The sequence below is a fragment of the Octopus bimaculoides genome, chromosome 24 (assembly GCF_046866305.1).
Source record: "Octopus bimaculoides isolate indiv1 chromosome 24, ASM4686630v1, whole genome shotgun sequence".
NCBI classification, from domain to species: Eukaryota; Metazoa; Mollusca; class Cephalopoda; order Octopoda; family Octopodidae; genus Octopus; species Octopus bimaculoides.
In genome coordinates this window covers 18998244-19017179 of record NC_142951.1, presented here as the reverse complement: position 1 = coordinate 19017179, position 18936 = coordinate 18998244, and the positions used below count along the sequence as shown (strand labels likewise).

Sequence of the window (18936 nt, the reverse complement as noted above, 5' to 3'; positions counted from 1 at the left end):
TATTAGATTTATGATCCTTAAAATTCACTCCATAATTGCCCACAGGCATATGGCGTAGTGGTTAAGAGTTCGATTCCAGGTAGTGACCTGAATAATATTAATAATAATAATAATAATAATAATAATAATAACAACAACAACAACAACAACAACATCGGAAAAATTCCCCTAGGACACGTGATGAAGGCTGGAGAATAAACAAAATGAGGACAAATATCCGTCAAACGTAAATAATGTAAATAATGTACATGATTCCTTATCCCTCAAATATAGAAAAGCCCCATCTTCCATAAATAGTTTTCTTTAATCATTACATCACTAGAGTAGATTGGAAGGAGTCCTTTCTGCAATATGGACACACATTTATCTGAGTTTATGTTTCCCTCACATTCCTCCAGTTCTGATCAAGCATTGCTCCAAATTGCACCCCACACCATTACAGAATAGCTGTCGTGTTTCATGGTTGGCTGCAATATTTTTACATCAAATTCTGGACGACAGTCTCCAGACCCACACTCGACCACCATCAGGAAATACAGCAACTCTGTACAATGTCCCAAAATGCTAGTGGCGTCTCCACCATCTCACTGGCCCAATCTTTTCTCCGTTTGACGTTGGCTTGTCGAAGAAGTGGTTTCCTTCTTGCTGCTCTGCCATAGTAACGAAGTTTGTGGAGATACCTGACAGCTATTTTGGGTTTGACATCAACTTGTTCTGCTATGTCAGAGGCCTTGTAACGAGGATTGTCCTCCGCACTGGTCGATTTGGGCGAGTTGATGTGGACATCTTCCCCTCTCTGGTGAAGTGCTCAGTCACTCTATTAACTGTAGAAAGCGGGATCCTGAGATTTTATGAGATGTTACGCTGATTATGCCCACCTTCAGAATGACCCACAATACGGCCCCTTTGAAATTCAGACAGTTCCAAGGCTTCTTTTATACATGGCATGATTAAACAGTCACATATAGAACCTGAAATACAAAAATATCAATTAATAAAAAATATAAAACTTTACAAGTTAGAATAGACATAAAACGATGTTTTATGGGGTGTCTATTTACTTCTATCATGTCTGTGTACATAGAAATAAAATTCCTACATATATAAACAACACATGGACATGCAACGAAAGCACAGTCTAGATTTATAGACACACTGCAAAATAAGTAGATTTATATGAAGGGGGCAGACGATAAACTGTGTATATATAGATATATATATCTACATACATGATATTGTATATATGTGAATGTATGTGTGCGTAAACGAGTGTATATTATCGGTTTCCAATTGAGAACGTCTTAATGCGATATGAGTTGCTAAGATCCTTTTGCAATAACAGTTTCTTGAGGCGCTAAAATTATAGATTCATCTCTGTTCGAATATATGGTAATATACATACATACATACATATATATATATATATATATATATATATATATATATATATATATATATATATATATCAGACACTCTCCACACACTCACAAAAACACACGCACACACACGCATATACATATATGTACATTAAATGTACATAAATATCATATGATATACATATCCACACACACACACAAACACACACACACACATATATATATATATATATATATGTGTGTGTGTGTGTGTGTGTGTGTGTGTGTAGGTATGTATGTATGTATTTACAAGTACTCAGTAAATTGGTGCAATAAAACCGCATTACAGTTCATCTGCTGAGAAATACGAGTCGTGCTAAAGTAAATTGTTTTAATACATTGTAATATACAGTGAAATACTATCGACTGGCACTACATACATACATACATACATACATACATACATACATACATACATACATGTTAGTGTGTGTCTCTCTTTCTCTTTCTTTCTGTCTTTCTCTTTCTTTCTGTCTTTCTCTCCCTCTGTATATATATATATATATATATATATATATATATATATATATATATATATATATATATATATATATATATACACACCTACGTATATATGCATGATTACACATATGAATCTGGTTCCTTAACACAGTTTTCTATCAATGCTTTAGTATACTACAGTATATATCTATAGATTTTAGTCGACGTTCCACATTGACGGGTGATCCACCGTTGACTTGCGAGCCGCATGTACCTGTCGCAGCTTCGATTTGGGGTTCCCAACGAAGTATTCACTTTCAGTAATATTTTTTCTTAAAATGCTATAACTTACAGATGCATCAATGAAGGTTACTTAAAAGATTACATTGCATAAGTGTATATATAAAACTTTTACACGGAAACTTTGACAGTGACATCGAAGTTTCGGTAAATTGTTTCTAGACGTATATAACTTGAAATAACAAATATATATATGTATATACATGCATCCACGAGCGCGTGCGCACACACACACACACACACACACACACACACACACACACACACACACACACACACACACACACACACACACACAGCCATGTTGTATTCTGTTAGGAATGCGTTAGAGTACTGTATAGAGTACTGTATAGAGCTCGTCCACCTTCTATTGGTAGTATTATTATATACTTCCATGCTTAAATTTGGGCATTCGCCGTGTGTGAATATAAAATTGAAGAAACTGGAGTCAGGAAGAGGGAGTACGGTTGGACATTTGTTTCTTGTTCGCTACAATTCTTTCGAAGTAATGTAGTTCTCCAAGAATACAGATATTTGATTATACAACTGTTTGTTTGTATAATGAGATCTAGTTGTGTTCCCTCGATATACAAGTGTTATCTCCGTTAGTTTAAAATCGCCGACTTCCAAGCCATCTCCTCCGTTTGTAGTGGTTTGAATTTAGTTGCGGCTGAAATACCCATGGTGCGAGTTGTGAGAGCGCGTTTGTCCAACGGAGACATCATATGTACATCGCCTGAGGAAACACAACTAGATTTCATTATGCAAGCGAACAGTGGCATAATCAAATATCTGTATTCTTGGAGAACTACCAGTTTCTTCAATATATATATATATATATATATATATATATATATATATATATATATATATATATATATATATATATATATATATATATATATATATATATATATATATATATATATATATATATATATATGTATGTATATATATATATATATATATATATATATATATATATAGGCGTAGGAGTGGCTGTGTGGTAAGTAGCTTGCTTATGAACCACATGGTTCCGGGTTCAGTCCCACTGCGTGGTACCTTGGGCAAGTGTTTTCTACTATAGCCTCGGACCGATCAAAGCCTTGTGAGTGGGTTTTGTAGACGGAGACTGAAAGAAGCCTGTCGTATATATATATATATATATATATATATATATATATATATATATATATATATATGTATGTGTGTGTATATGTTTGTGTGTCTGTGTTTGTCCCCCCCCCAACATCGCTTGACAACCGATGCTGTTGGGGTCGATTTGCTCGACTAAAGGCGGTGCTCCAGCATGACCACAGTCAAATGACTGAAACAAGTAAAAGAGTAAAGAGTATATGTGTGTGTGTGTGTGTGTTTGTGTGTGTGTATGTTTGTATGTATATATATATATATATACTCATACAGGGTGTCCCAAATTAGGTTTACAGTTATCACGTAGGCTCTTTAAATTTCTTTTAAAACATTTTATTACATTTAAATTTCTATCTTACAAACTGAGCTTGACAAAATTAACTAAATTAGCATAGGATAATGGTTCCATAGTCTTTTTTATAATTAAGATCTAAACTGTTAATATATGAATGCGAAAGACATAGTTGAATACCTGTAAACTTACTTTTGGGCCACCATGTATATATATATATATATATATATATATATATATATATATATATATATATATATATATATATATATATATATATATATGTATGTATGTATGTATGTATATGTAGCTAAAAAGATTTATAGTTGATGCAGATATGGAGATATTCATATTTATACAACTATATATATATATATATATATATATATATATATATATATATACATGTATGTATGTATAAATGTATGAATGTATGTACGTATGTATGTATGTACAACGTGTCTCATGAAGTAGAGTTGAATGAAATATATTCGTGTAAAGTCATATTCAACACACTCGTGTACGGTAGGACTTGAGGAGACCTTCAATTGCACAGAGAGACCCAGCAGAAAATTCTCCTCTTATACGTACATGAAAACACAAGATTGTGTATGAAAGACGACACCGGATCGTATATATGCGTTTCAGAATCATTTCATTTCTTCAGCTACGAACACCAAATCTTTCATTACAGACCAATAAGCATGAAAATATTCTTATAAAAACACCACGTGGAACATATACTGATGTACCTAAAGTTCAGTCAAGCGGAAATTATATAAATAATGCCGCACATATATTGTTTCAATAAAAATAATTCCTTTGTTATAAGGCTGTGAATGGCGGCTAAGTACAAAATTATTCAATAGGATTAGTACCACTCAGGAGTAACAAAAGAAACCCACCGATCCTGAACGACTCATTATCGAACCAACGGGTAACATAAAGCTGTCCCATAAATCTCCCATATTTTCTCTCCAGCTTAGGTGCAACCTTAGAGTACGCCTAGTGTGCAAGCTTAGTGTACGCCTACTCATTCGGTCCATCCTCGTGACATTCATCCATTTTTTTTTTGTTAATTTATTTTGTAGAGTAGAGGCAGCGGCTACTCCCTCTCATCCTCACCTTTCTTTTTAAATGGAACTTTAAAAAGTCGATGAAGGCTTGGCCGAAAACGAAAGAGTGTGTTCGTTTCTTATCAATTTCATCTCCCACACAACCTCTTCCACCATAGCATCAGACAAAGGAAATCTGCCAGTCTCCCCGGCCAAAGAGGAGGCGAATTGACCTCATCGACGAAGTCGGCCTATTGCATAATGCATTCATGTGATAGCAGTGATGAGAGGGAGACTAATCACATGACACTCTAAGACTAATCGCATGACACTCTAACTAGTGCATTAATGAATAAAGTGCTGGGAAAAGTACCGAATTGGAAGGGCCCGGGACTAGATGTAGTTCAAGGTTACTGGTTGAAGAAATTTAGTAGCTTACACAGGTGACTGATGGAACAACATCAGGATTGCGTGAATGGAGGAGTAATACCAGATTGGATGACTAGAGGAAGAACAGTACTCCTTATGGAAGGCAAAATCAAGGGTAATACAGCAAGCAATTATAGACCAATCACTTGCTTACCATTAGTGTGGAAGCTGTTAACAGGAACGCTTTTAGAAAGCATTTATGAGAACCTTGACAGCAAGAAATGTTGTTAGAAGAACAGAAAGGTTGCAGGAAGAAAGCTAGAGGAACGCATGATCTATTAAACATAGACAAAGCAGTTCTAAATGAAGTAAAATCTAGACAGAAAAATTTTACAAAAACATGAACAGATTATAAGAAAGCCTATGACATGATCCCACACTCATGGATAAGTGAATGTTGGCGTATATTCATTATTGCAGACAATATAAGAGAACTAATCAGGTTTAGCATGAATATATGAAAACTAAATCTCTACCCAGGTGAAACAGCCCTAGGTAAAGTTAATATCAAGAGAGGAATTTTCCAAAGAGACCCGTTATCCCTTTTAGTATATGTCTTATGTTTAACCCCCTGCTCCCATCAGGAAGGCAAAGGCAGGGTATCAGTTCAGAAATACTAAATGCTAAACCATATGCTCTACATGGGTGATCTGAAACTTTTTAGTAAGAATAAAAAGGAGATAGATTCCTTAATACAGACTGTAAGACTGTAAGACTGTAAACAAAGATATAGGCATGGAATTTGGCATAGATAAGTGTGCAATATTAGTCATGAAAAAGAGATGGGTAGTCAGCAGTGCATCCAATTACCAGATAGCCAGATAGCCAGATAGCCAGATAGCCAGACATTAAAATCACTGAAAGAAGGAGAGAGTTACAAATATCGAGGAGTATTAGAATCTAACAAAGAACTAACTATAGAAATGAAAACGAAAATTGAGAAGTACATCAGAAAGTTGGGGGAAGCTAATGGAATCAAAACTAAATGAAGGACACAAATATTTGGATAGTGTTGTTACTTAGATATTCAGCAGCTTCTGCAGATTAGAAAAATCTGAATTAACAAAGCTAGACAGAAGAACTAGGAAGGAATTCAAAATGAATGGAGGACTTCACCCAAGAGCAGGAGTAGCAAGAGTAGAAAAGAAAGTAATAGAGGGTCAATAACAGTAGAAGACAGCGTGGAATCAGCTAGAGTAGATATAGTCTCCTGTGCGGGTAATAGTGGAGAAGTTTTATTAAGAGCTGCTAGAATCACAGTAGAACATAGAGAAACCAAAAAGACAAATGAAGTTAAAAAAACAGAAATAGGAAGAAAGATTATCTGACTAGTAGGAGAAGGCTTTGCATAGTAGATTCCCAAAGATAGTTGCGGAAAATAGTAATAGTAAGATATGGTTATGGTTGCAGAAAAGAAGATTGAAAAAAGAGACAAAACGTTTGTTAGTACAGCACAAGATCAAGCATTGAGGACTAATTGGATAAAAGCCAAAATAGTCAAGTAGATTCCCAATGTAGGTTATGTAAATCAAAAGGGAAAAGTGTTACTCATATAGTAAGTGAATGTAGCATGCTGACGGAAAGAATACAGGAAAAGACATAACCTTGGGAGAGTAGTCCACTGGGAATTATGTAGAAAGCTCGGATTTGACAACATATGAGAAATGCTCTGAACATGAACCTAGTAAAGTACTATAAAGTAAGAAATATAAGATGTTGTGGGACTTTAACATTCAGATTGAGAGAATAATTGAAGTTAGAAGGCCTGATTTAGTAGTAGTAGACACAAAGAAAAGAAAGTGCCAGATAAGTTGACTTTACAGTCCCAGATGATGAAAAAGCAATATGAGAGGTATAGAGAAAATAGCAAAGTACCAGGACCTAGTCATTGAGTTACAGCGACTATCGAAAGTGCGGATAAAATGTATCCCATGTGCATTAAGAACTATCCCTAAAGATTTGAAGAGATGGATAGAGGAAACAGGCATAAAATCTAGTTTAGTACCTCTCCAGAAAGCAGTGGTATTAGGGACAGCTGAGATACTTAGGACGGTTCTTGGCATCTAAGGTTACTTGTTGTAGCCTGGTATTAGGAAATTCTCTTTTCCAACAGATGAGTCTGTTGTACATATATGAAATAATAACAATAATAATAATAATAATAATAAATAATAATAATAATATTGGTTATGGTTGCAGAAAGGAAAGTTGAAAAGGGAGACAGAAAGTTTGTTAGCAGCAGCACAGGATCAAACATTAAGGACTGATTGAATAAAAACCTAGATAGACAAAAGCCAAGTAGATTTCAAATGTAGGCTATGCAAATCAAAAGAGGAAAGCGTTACTCATATAGTAAGTGAATGTAACATGCTGGGAAAGAAATAATACAAGAAAAGACATGACAGCCTAGGGAGACTAATCTACTGGGAGTTATGTAGAAAGCTAGGATTTGAACATACTGATAAATGGTATGAACATAAACCTAGTAAAGTACGGGACTTTAACATTAGGGCTGATAGAGTAATAAAAGCTAGAGGGCCTGATTTAGCGGCATCAGATAAAGAGAATAGAAAGTACCAGATAATTGACCTTACAGTCTCAAATGATGAAAAAATCAATATGAAAGGTATAGAAAAAATAGCAAAGTACCAGGACCTAGCTATTGAATTACAGAGACTATGGAAAGTGCGGGTAAAATGTATCCCAGTAGTTATAGGTGCATTGGGAACTATCCCTAAAGATTTGAAGAGATGGGTAGAGGAAATAGGTAGTTTAGTACAGCTGCAGAAAACAGTGTTATTAGGGACAGCTAGGATACTTTGGAGGGTTCTTGGTATCTAAGGTTACTTGTTGTAGCCCGATGTTAGGAAATTTTCTTTTCCAACAGTCTAATCTGTTGTGTATATATGAATAAGACCAGGGTTTGGTCACGCACTGGAGGGTCAACCTTAGGAATGAGATAGTGCAATAGAGTAGGTGAAACCATTGCCCAAATCACGAACGAATTGCCCTAGAATTGCCCAAATCTGCTACAAGGTGTGGCGACATGACCAGCTAGCAAAAGTGCTCCATTGGAAACTGTGTGGAAAGCGGGGGATAGAGAAAGACAAGACGTGATATGAGTACAAACCGCAGAGAGTGGCGGAGTCGGAGACTAGCAAAATCGTCTGGCTTTCCCAATTCAAACAGATGAGGTGCTAGAGCATAACAGACCAGACCTACTGGTAGTCGATAAGGTGCACCACATATGCTATATATATATGAATGCGCGTTTGACCCACGAATAGCCAAGAAGGAAGGCGAAAAGATAGATACAAGCCTCTTAAGTACGAAATAGTCCGGCTATGGAAAATGAAATGGGTGAAGATAGTACCAATTTTTTGGGGGTCGTTGGGAACAATATCAGAAAGCATCAAGGGGAATATCAAGGAAACTGGAATAGAGTGCCCAGTAGAATTGTTACAAAAGGTTTTCCTCCTTTGCACAGCTAGAATAATCAGGAAAGCATTAGATATCGGAAAAGAACGGATAGTATGATACCGTAGGCTGCCGGTGGCAATCCCATTACGCATGTAAGACTACTACTACTGCTACTACTACTACTACTACTGATGATGATGATGATGATGATGATGATGATGATGATAGATAGAAAAGAAACAAGTGATATTGTCTTTGGCTGCCCAGACCTGGCTTAGAAGGAATATATCCAGACATGACAGAGTTGGGACCTATATACACTGGAAGCTATACCAACAGTATAGGATGACAACAGAAAAACGATGGTATAGGCATACCCACCAAAAAGATCTCAAAAAATGACAAAGCAATCATGCTCTGGGATATGTCAATATATACAGGTAGAGAAATCAAGGCTAATATATCGGATATAGTTGTCAGAGATCACCAAGAAAAAAATGCCGTCTAATCGATTTATCAATACAAACAGATGACAAGGTATCTCTACAAGAAATGGAGAAACTTCCAAAATACAAAGATCTGGAATTAGTGATAACCTGAATGTGGAGCCTAAAAACAGAATCAATTCCTATGATATAAGGTGCATAAGGTATGACCAAAAGACATACAGACAGATACATAATTGAAGCACCATAATTACGAATGTATATGACATACAGAAAATAGCATTACTAGGCACTGCACTCATCCTGCATAAAACACTTTCAATATAGTGAAAATAACAACACCAAAATAAACCAGAGCACATAGCCAAGGCACGCGGAGTTGCGCTCGCTAGTCCAGTGATAGCACGTGATAAAAACATGATCACTGAATAATGATGATGATAATAATACTAATAATAGCAATAATAATAATAATAATAATAATAATAATAATAATAATAATAATAATAAATGAAAGTCAAGGTCAGTGAGGTGTATTAAAAAAGGTAACGGTGGTGTTGAAATCCAACCTGAATGCCAAAAATTTGATTACCGCAATAAATATCTGGGCAGTTGTGGTGGTCAGATATAGTGCGTCCATCCTTAAATAGACTAAGGAGGAAATATCAACACTGGAAAGAAGGATGAGAAAGTTGATGACTCTGCATAGGGCGCGACACCCTAAAGCAAACGTAAACAGACACTGTATGAAAAGAAGAATGGTGGTAGAGGAGTAATTAGTATAGACCATTGTATAAGGGGTGAAAGGAGAACGCTTGCCGAATATTTGGCAAATAGTAATGAAGACCTGCTGCAATATGCCGCGAAAGATATGGGTGTAAATGCAGTTGAAATGATGGGCAAGGAAGAATTTAACCAAAGAGCTGAGGAAAAGAGAAAAGTAGACCTCCTTAAAATGAGAATGCATGGACAGTTTGAAAGGAATACACAGGACGTTAAGGATAATACAGAATCGTGGGCATGACTTGAGCGAGGTGATTTGAAGCGTACCACCGAAAGCCTGATCATTGCTGCACAAGACCAGGCTCTCGCTACCAATTCAGTGAAGTATAACATCTATAAAACTTCTGACACCCAGAAATGTAGACTCTGTGACCCACTTGGTAAGTGGATGTGAGAGACTTGCAGAAAAAGAATACAAGCGCCGCCACGATAAAATGTGTGTGTATCTTCATTGGCTCTTATGCAGTAAATACCAATATGAAGTAACAGAGAACTGGTATGAGCATGTACCAAGTAAAGTTATGCAGGAGGATGGAAAAGTAATGATACTCTGGGACTATGATTTTCAGACGCATCGTGTTGTCGAACACCGTCGGCTGGATATTGTCATATTGAATAAGAGAGACAAATACTGTCAGATCATTGATGTAGCCATACCAAATGACATGAATTTTGTGAGTAAAGAGGTTGAACAAATCACCAAGTACTCCGAATTTAAAGTGGAAGTGGCAAGACTATGGAATGCAAAAGGGATACTGTAAAAGTGATACCAGTGGTGATGGGAGCATTGGGTCCAATCCCATTGAAACTTCAAGACTTCTTAAGGCAACTGGAAATCTCATGGAAGATTTGTCTTGCAAAAAGCAGCCTTACTAGGCACAGCGCACATCTTATGGAAAGTATTATCTGTCTGATGTCTTTGTTGTGACTTGACAGATGACTAAAGACTACGGTGCATTTTTACCTACACTGTGTTACGAAGGAATAATAACATTAATAATAATAATAATCCTTTCTATTATAGGCACAAGCCCTGAAATTTGGGGAAGGAGACTACTAGACTACATCGACCCGAGTGTTTCACTGGTACTTAATTTATCGATCCTGAAAGGATGAAAGGTAAAGTCGACCTCGACAGATCTTGAACTGGGAACGTAGTGATGGGCAAAATACCGCTAAGCATTTCGTCCAGCATACTAACGATTCTGCCAGCTCACCACCTTAATAATGATGATGATGATGATGATGATGATGATGATGATGATGATGATGATGATGATGCCCATCTGACTCACGAAATATTAAGAAGACAAAAGAATAGACGTATACAATCCTTTTAAATACGAGGATAACCTGACTGGTGAAGATAATGTCGATTATTGTTAGAGTGTTGGGGACAGAGTGAAAAGAGGAATATAAAGGCAATGGGAATAGAATGGGCAGAGCAGGAGTGTTTGGAAAAGTTTGCTTACTCGGCGCGGCCGGAATCACCAGGAAAGAATTCAATAGTTGAAGAGAAGAAATAGCCTGCTACGTAGGCTGCAGGCAACATGCCCGTTGCGAATGCAAGACTCCAGAAGTTTCGACAAAAACTGTGTTAAAATAATAATAATAATAATAATAATAATAATAATAATAATAATAATAATAATAATAATAATAATAATAATAATAATAATTTTGTACCATAGGCACATGACCAGCAATTTTTGGGGTGGAGGATAATCGATTATATCGATCCCAGTGCTCAGCTGATAGTTATTTCATCGACCCCGAAAGGATGAAAGGACAAATCGACCTCGGCGAAAATAATAACAATAATGTAAATTAGTAGTAGTGGTAGTGGTAGTGGTAGTGGTAGTAGTAGTAGTGGTAGTAGTAGTAGTAGTAAATACAAGGAAGAAGAGGAAGAAAAAGAAGGGTAAAAAATGGATATAATGGGTGATGATGATGATGATGTGGGAAAAGGGAGGAGGGGATGAGAAGAGGAGGATGAAGAGGGGAAGGATGAGGAGGGGAAGGAGGAGGAGGGGAAGGAGGAGTGGAAAGGAGGACGGGGGAAGGAGGAGGAGGAGGAAGAGGAGGAGGTGGTGGTGGTGGAGGTAGGTGGTAGTGGTGATGTTATTAAGGTTGTTGACGGCGATAATGATGAATGAGAAAGAAAACTACAGCGGTGATGAAGATGATGGTATTTATGATGTTGATGCTAATGATGATGATGGTGGTGGTGACGATGATGATGATAATGATGGTAATGGTGGTGGTAGTAGTAGTAGTGGTGATGATGATGATGATATTTTCTCACAACAGTGAACAATTGTTTGCCAACGAACAAATCGGTCAATTTTTCGAATAACTTTAATCGGATTAAGCTGCAATGGTGCAGTGTGCATGATCGGTATCATCATCATCATCAGCAACATCTTCAACGTCGTAACCGAAATCTTCATCATCATAATCCCCGTCATCATCACCACCGCCATTACCATCGTTGGCCTCTTCATTACTTTGAAGTTCATCTTCCACTTCATCTTCATCTTCTTCATCACCACCATCACCATCATCTACGTTATGATCATTATCATCACCAGCATCATCATCGTTGTCATCATCAACGTTCTCATCCTCATCACCAGCACTACCATCATCATCATCGTCACCATCACGCATGATCATCATCATCGTCGTCGTCAATCGTCGTCGTCATTATCGTCATCGTGGCCGCCGCCACCACTAACATCACCATAACAGCAATAACAACAACAACAACAACGCCACCATCATCACCACCACCATCACCATCACCACCACCAGCAACAACAACAACAGCAGCAGCAACAACAACAACAACGCCACCATCACCACCACCACCAACAACAACAACAACAACATCCACAGCAACTATTTACAGTAGCAACAAACCCATTACACATTGCATTCAACCGCATCAATTCTCAGGATGTTACGAGACAACAACAAACAACATCAACAAACAACAACAACAAGACCTAAATTTTCCAAGTGATTCTAAGCTGAGGTGATGGCGTGGTTGGTGTTGATGGCAGTGGTGTTGGTGGAGGCGATGGTGATAGTGGTAGTGGTTGGTGCATTGTGGAACTCACGGTGTGTAGTCGTGGTGTGTAGCAGTAGACGTGGTATGTAGTGTCTGTGTGTCGTTGTAGTACTGTTGTGGTAGTGGCGTAGTGTAGTATTGGTGTATTGTGTTTGTGGTGGTGTCGGGAGTAGAAAAGAATGGCGGCAAACATAGTGACGTATAGTGATAATGTGTATGGACCGTTGAACAGGTGAAGGAGAAAGGGTTACGGTTGAGATATTCGGGGAAGGAGAGTTAAAGGCAGAGAAAATATAAATGGGTATGAGTATATATATGAGTGCCATCCGTTCCTCGTTGTCCCTTCTGATGAGTACGAAGTTGGTTGTTTTGTGTTGGTGTTGTTTAATTTGTTTGCTTGACTTGTAGTCGTGATGCTCCTATTATTGTTTCTGTTCTTTCTGTGTGTGCTGTGAATGTGGTGTCGGCAGTTTTAGATGTTTGTGTGAGTGTTTGTTGTTGTTTAGGTTGTTTTGCGTTTGGGGGATTCTGCTGATAGTGATGGTGTTAGTGTTTTGGGGGAGATGTTTGTGTGGGTGGGGTCTGTATCTTTTATTGTTGGTATTGTTATGCTTTGCGGGGTTTTTCTTTTGTGCTTCCTCTTTTTGTTTTTTGGGGGCCTTTTGTTTTTCCTTCATCTTCACTGGTGGAAGACGAGGAGTCTCTTGTTGTAAGTGTGTCTGTGTCTGCTTATAATCTTGTTTATGTGCGTATTTTTATTTGGTGTGAGGTGGGGGGAGAACTTTCTTTGTTTCCCCCTAGGGTGGTTAATGTGTTTGGTGTTGTTGCTGGTGGTGTGCTGGTATTGTTTGTGGTCTTCGTCCCCGCGTAGGCTGCAATGGAAGCCCATGACTCCTTGCACTTTGTACCAGTTGGGGGCAGTGAGCTCGCAAATGAGTCGTTTCTCCATACGAGAAACAATGCGGTCCTTTGCCCTCAGACATGATGTGTATCATCGTCCCGTTCTTGAGACGGATGTGGTACGGGATTGTTTTTTGTTTTAGGATCTGATCTGGAGCAGTATCTCCAGGTCAGGTCCGGACCAGCCGTCCCTGGCAGTTCTTGTCACCTCTATCGAGACAGTATCCGTCCCCTCTACAATTCCGCATCCCAGAAGCCACCAAATATCAAGTCCTGGTGGGGATCCTAGAAATGCAGATACGCGCTGTACGTTCCCCCTGTAGGATGGGTAGATAATGACTTTGCTGGTTTTGCAAGGGGCCATGTAATGTTTCATAGCGAGGGCTTCTGACATGAATGGTGCCGTATTGTTTGCCCCTCGCTTTGTACTCGATGCCATCTCTGGTGCACCTCAGCGTCACCTCAATATCTACTTCGTCTATTAAAGCCGCTCTTTTTTCTCTGCTGAGATGCATCTGAAAAGTACTGTTCTTCTCTCCACTGCTTCAATTGCCTCTGGCGGAACACTTAGATTGGCCTATGTTTATTCTTGTTTTATCAGTTTCCATGTCTGCGTTAGCATTTCGTCCCTATTTTGGAGATCCAGGGTAAAACGTTTCTTTTTTTGCTGCTGCTGCCGCGAATGTGCTTTTGTTGTTGGTAATGCTCTTGTTGTTGTTGTTGTTGCTGCTGCTGCGGTTGTTGTTGTTGTTTTTGTTGTTGTTCTTGTCTGTGTTGTTGGCATTGGTTTTGTTGTTGCTGTTGTCATTTTTGCAATCATTGTTGCTGTTGTTGCTATCGCTACTGTCGCTGCAGTTGCTCTCTCTTTCGTTGTTGTTGTTGCTACCGCTACTACTACTGCTGCTGTCACTGTTGCGGCTGCTGCTGTTGTCCCGGCTACTGCTGTTGGTTGTTGCTGTTACTGTTACTACTACTGTTACTACAAAGTGGACTTTGTTTTGTAATAGTCTCGTTTTTCTCCTCCCCTTCTCCTGTATTGCCTGTAACGGAGGGAAGGGGAGGGAAATTTTCACCTCTCACCAGATTCGTGCGAGGGATTTTTTTCTTTTTGCTCAGCTATTTTAAGACGCGCTCCGCCATCTTGTTGCGTTGTGTTTGTTTAAATTAAATTAAATGCCCACCAAACTACTTGGTGGGCCGAATATAGCCCTCGAGGGGGCTAAACAACCGTAGAAAAACCGGCAATAGGTTCCTGGTGTTTCTAGTGACAACTTGGAATAAAATAGATAATCCAAATAAGCACCAACGTGATGTAAATAAATGTTTTAAGCTGCACCAACATGGAGCGTTTGAAAACACGTCTTATGTATTCTGCAGTGAATAATAATAATAATAATAATAATAATAATAATAATAATAATAATAATAATAATAATAATAATAACCGGCTGTACTTGAGGAGAGACCTGGGTGGATGAAGCTTAATAGCAGCAGAAGAATGTGTACAGACGGAAACAAAAACCTAGTAGCGTATGTGCAGCGTAGCACAGAAAGAATACTAAAGACAGTTAAGAAAGAACAGGTGAAAAGCGTGTAAAAGGAGAAAAGGGTAAGAATGAACTACAAAGAGAGCAGATGAGACAGATCGAAGAGAAACCGCTGCATGGCCAATTTTAGAGAATCACTGAAGACGTCAGTGGAACAAAATCCTAGGCTTGGTTAAAAAAGGGGCAAATAAAAAAAACTAACATAGAGCCTAATTGCAGCAGCCCAAGATCAAGTGATAAAAACAAACAACTTGAGAAAATATATATATATGGAAAGAATGTGTCAGAAAAATGTATAGCCTGTGGAACTTGGAATGACAAAGTGGCACACATTGTTGCAAATTCAAGAGCAGCACCCTCAATCAGATCTGGAGTTGGAATTATAGACTGGACCAAAAAAGATATATATAGGCGCAGGAGTGGCTCTGTGGTAAGTAGCTTGCTTACCAACCACATGGTTCCGGGTTCAGTCCCACTGCGTGGCATCTTGGACAAGTGTCTTCTACTATAGCCTCGGGCCGACCAAAGCCTTGTGAGTGGATTTGGTTGACGGAAATTGAAAGAAGCCCGTCGTATATATGTATGTATATGTGTGTGTGTGTGTTTGTGTGTGTTTGTGTGTCTGCATTTGTCCCCCTAGCATTGCTTGACAACCGATGTTGGTGTGTTTACGTCCCCGTAACTTAGCGGTTCGGCAAAAGAGACCGATAAAATAAGTACTAGGCTTACAAAGAATAAGTCCTGGGGTCGATTTGCTCGACTAAAGGCGGTGCTCCAGCATGGCCGCAGTCAAATGACTGAAACAAGTAAAAGAGTATACCTTCGGTATTTTTTGCCGAGCCGTTAACTTACGGGAAAGTAAACACACCAGCACCGGTGTCAAGCGATGTGAGGTGAGGGGTGGGCAGTGAAACGAAGACACACATACATACACACACATATATGTATATATATGACGGGTTTCTTTCAGTTTTCGTCTATCAAATCCACTCACAAGGCTTTGATTGACTCGACGCTATAGTAGAAGACACCCAAGGTCCCATGCGTTGGAATTCAACTCGAACCATGTGGTTGGGAAGCAAACTTCCGAACACACAGCCATTATATATATATATATAAACACACACATACACATACACACACACAATGAAAATGTGGCAGTGGAGTACGACAAAGGAAGTTATAGATAAACAGAAAAGAACACTAAACGGACGCAGATATGCTCCGTCTCTCATCAGTTGTCAGCCAAATATCACAGTTTTCGGTAGATAAAGGAGTATAGATTATAGAAGACAAAGAGATAGATAGATAAGTAGATAGATAGATAGATTAGATAAATAGAAATATAGATAGATAGATAGATAGATAGATAGATAGATAGATAGATAGACAGACAGACAGAGAAACAGACAGACATACAGACAGGCAGGTAGGCAACCTGTAAAATATCGCTTTTCCGTTTCGTATTTCATTGATATTCACTTTGTCATGTCACACGTTTACAGCAACAAACGCGATGGCTTGTAATAAACACACTCCTCCCAACGTGTTTATAATTAGAATGCAGTCACCAAGGGAAGCTTAAATCATTAGGCATCTGTTAAACTTATTTGAACACTGTTTGAACGGATCAACGAAGATCAAACTTCCAGTCCGACCTAGCGACATGTGGGCTTTTGATAACAGTAAACTTAAAGACGACGCAATCGCCATTGTATTGTTCGTAACGCCGCTTTCATGTAACGTTCATACGTTTTGTTCAGTTATTTCAAATCCACTTTTAAAACCATTGTTAAACAAAAGCCGGGATTGTTATGAAATACATTAAGGTCGAGTTGAATATATCTGACTAATTAAACATTCGCTGGACTTTGTCTTTGACTTGGTTGGATAATCCGAAATTAGCAATTATTAGTATTCGATAAACCGAAGTTTGACTTACAGTGTCTTTCGGAGTTCTGTAACCTCTGACATATCCTATCTTTCCTTGTCTACTTTTCACACTTCCATACGAAACACTCACAAACCCTGTTCTAATTTCCCCAATGACATTGAAATAGTCGCCATTTTGAAAGGACATCACCCAGTTTCTTCTATTTCATTTCTTCCTTTCATTTTGTCATTCAAGTGTCTTTAATTATTTTATTTTTCTTTATATTTTCTAATTTCTTTCATTTCTTACTTTTTCTCTGATTCCTTCTTGCTGATTTCTTCTCTTTCTGTCTTCCTTCTTTCTTTCTCTCTTTGTTCTTTTTTTATTTCTTTCTTTCTCACCCTTTTCCTGTCATTCATTTCTTCCTTTCATTTTGTCATTCAAGTGTCTTTAATTATTTTATTTTTCTTTATATTTTCTAATTTCTTTCATTTCTTACTTTTTCTCTGATTCCTTCTTGCTGATTTCTTCTCTTTCTGTCTTCCTTCTTTCTTTCTCTCTTTGTTCTTTTTTTATTTCTTTCTTTCTCACCCTTTTCCTGTCATTCATTTCTTCCTTTCATTTTGTCATTCAAGTGTCTTTAATTATTTTATTTTTCTTTATATTTTCTAATTTCTTTCATTTCTTACTTTTTCTCTGATTCCTTCTTGCTGATTTCTTCTCTTTCTGTCTTCCTTCTTTCTTTCTCTCTTTGTTCTTTTTTTATTTCTTTCTTTCTCACCCTTTTCCTGTCATTCATTTTTCTTTGTCTTTCCTTTCTCTCGCTTTTATATTCCTTCCTTCATTTCTTCCTTTCTTTCTCCCTTTCCCTCTTTCCTTTCTCTCTTTCTATCCCTCTTGCTGTCTTTCTTCCCTTTCTTTGCTTCCCACCCATTATATATTTACTCACACTATACCCTACGAACTCTATTGATCTCAACTTTCATTTAGTAGTTGTACTAGCAGCAGTAGCAGTAGCAGCCGCAGCAGCAGAGCAGCAGCAGTGGTAGCAGCAGTAGCAGCAGTAGCAGCAGTAGTAGTAGTTGCAGCAGCAGCAGTAGTAGTGTCTTATATTCTTTTTTCTTTCAGTCGTTGGATTGTGACCATCGTGGGGTATCGTCTTGATGGGTTTGGATTCACCAAATCGACGTCTCTATCTAAAGTCTGGTACTTATTGACAAATATGTTGGGATATTGTAGTTCTTGCTTCCATTCTCTGAAAGTTTTTTCGAATAGGACACATGAGGTTTGTATAAAGTGTCTATGATTCCTTCAGAATTTATACGTTTCTAATAAAAAATGATACTCCAGTTTTTGCTGGCATTTTCAATTCCAGGTGTGGTATATGATATTGGAGAGGTTAAGAGGTTACAAAGGGGTAAGCGAAAAGATGAAAATGCTTTGAGAAGATTATTATGGGTTAAAGAAGTTTTATTTTTACCAAAATATGTTACCGGTTTCAGTCACTTAAAAGAGATTCCATCAAATGGAATAAAAAAAGAAAATAAACTGAAATTAAACTAAACTTTCATATCACTTTTGGCAGTTCAGATGCTTTTCTCACAAAAATCACATTTATACGTACATATACATACAAACACACATACATATAAACATATGCATAGACACACAAACACACACACGTCTATATATACATACGTTAATGATATTGACATGTATTGTAACTTGGAAGTTTTCCCAGGAATAAGCCTTATTTAAACAATTTGAATAAACCACACGTCCAGCAAAACTTCGAAGTCACAATCTTCAG

General features: G+C 37.8%; 1 long non-coding RNA gene across 3 annotated transcripts in view; it reads left to right on the top strand.

The window, feature by feature from the left end:
- LOC149131216 (uncharacterized) overlaps positions 1-18936 on the top strand; it is a 160464-nt gene that overhangs the window by 92670 nt on the left and 48858 nt on the right. Inside the window, exon 1 of one of the 3 annotated variants that reach the window (XR_016238233.1) lies at positions 18193-18411. The exons of the other annotated variants lie outside the window; for them this stretch is intronic. This is a non-coding gene — a long non-coding RNA (uncharacterized LOC149131216). Of the gene's footprint in view, positions 1-18192; positions 18412-18936 lie in introns of those variants that run through there. 3 annotated transcript variants of the gene reach the window in all.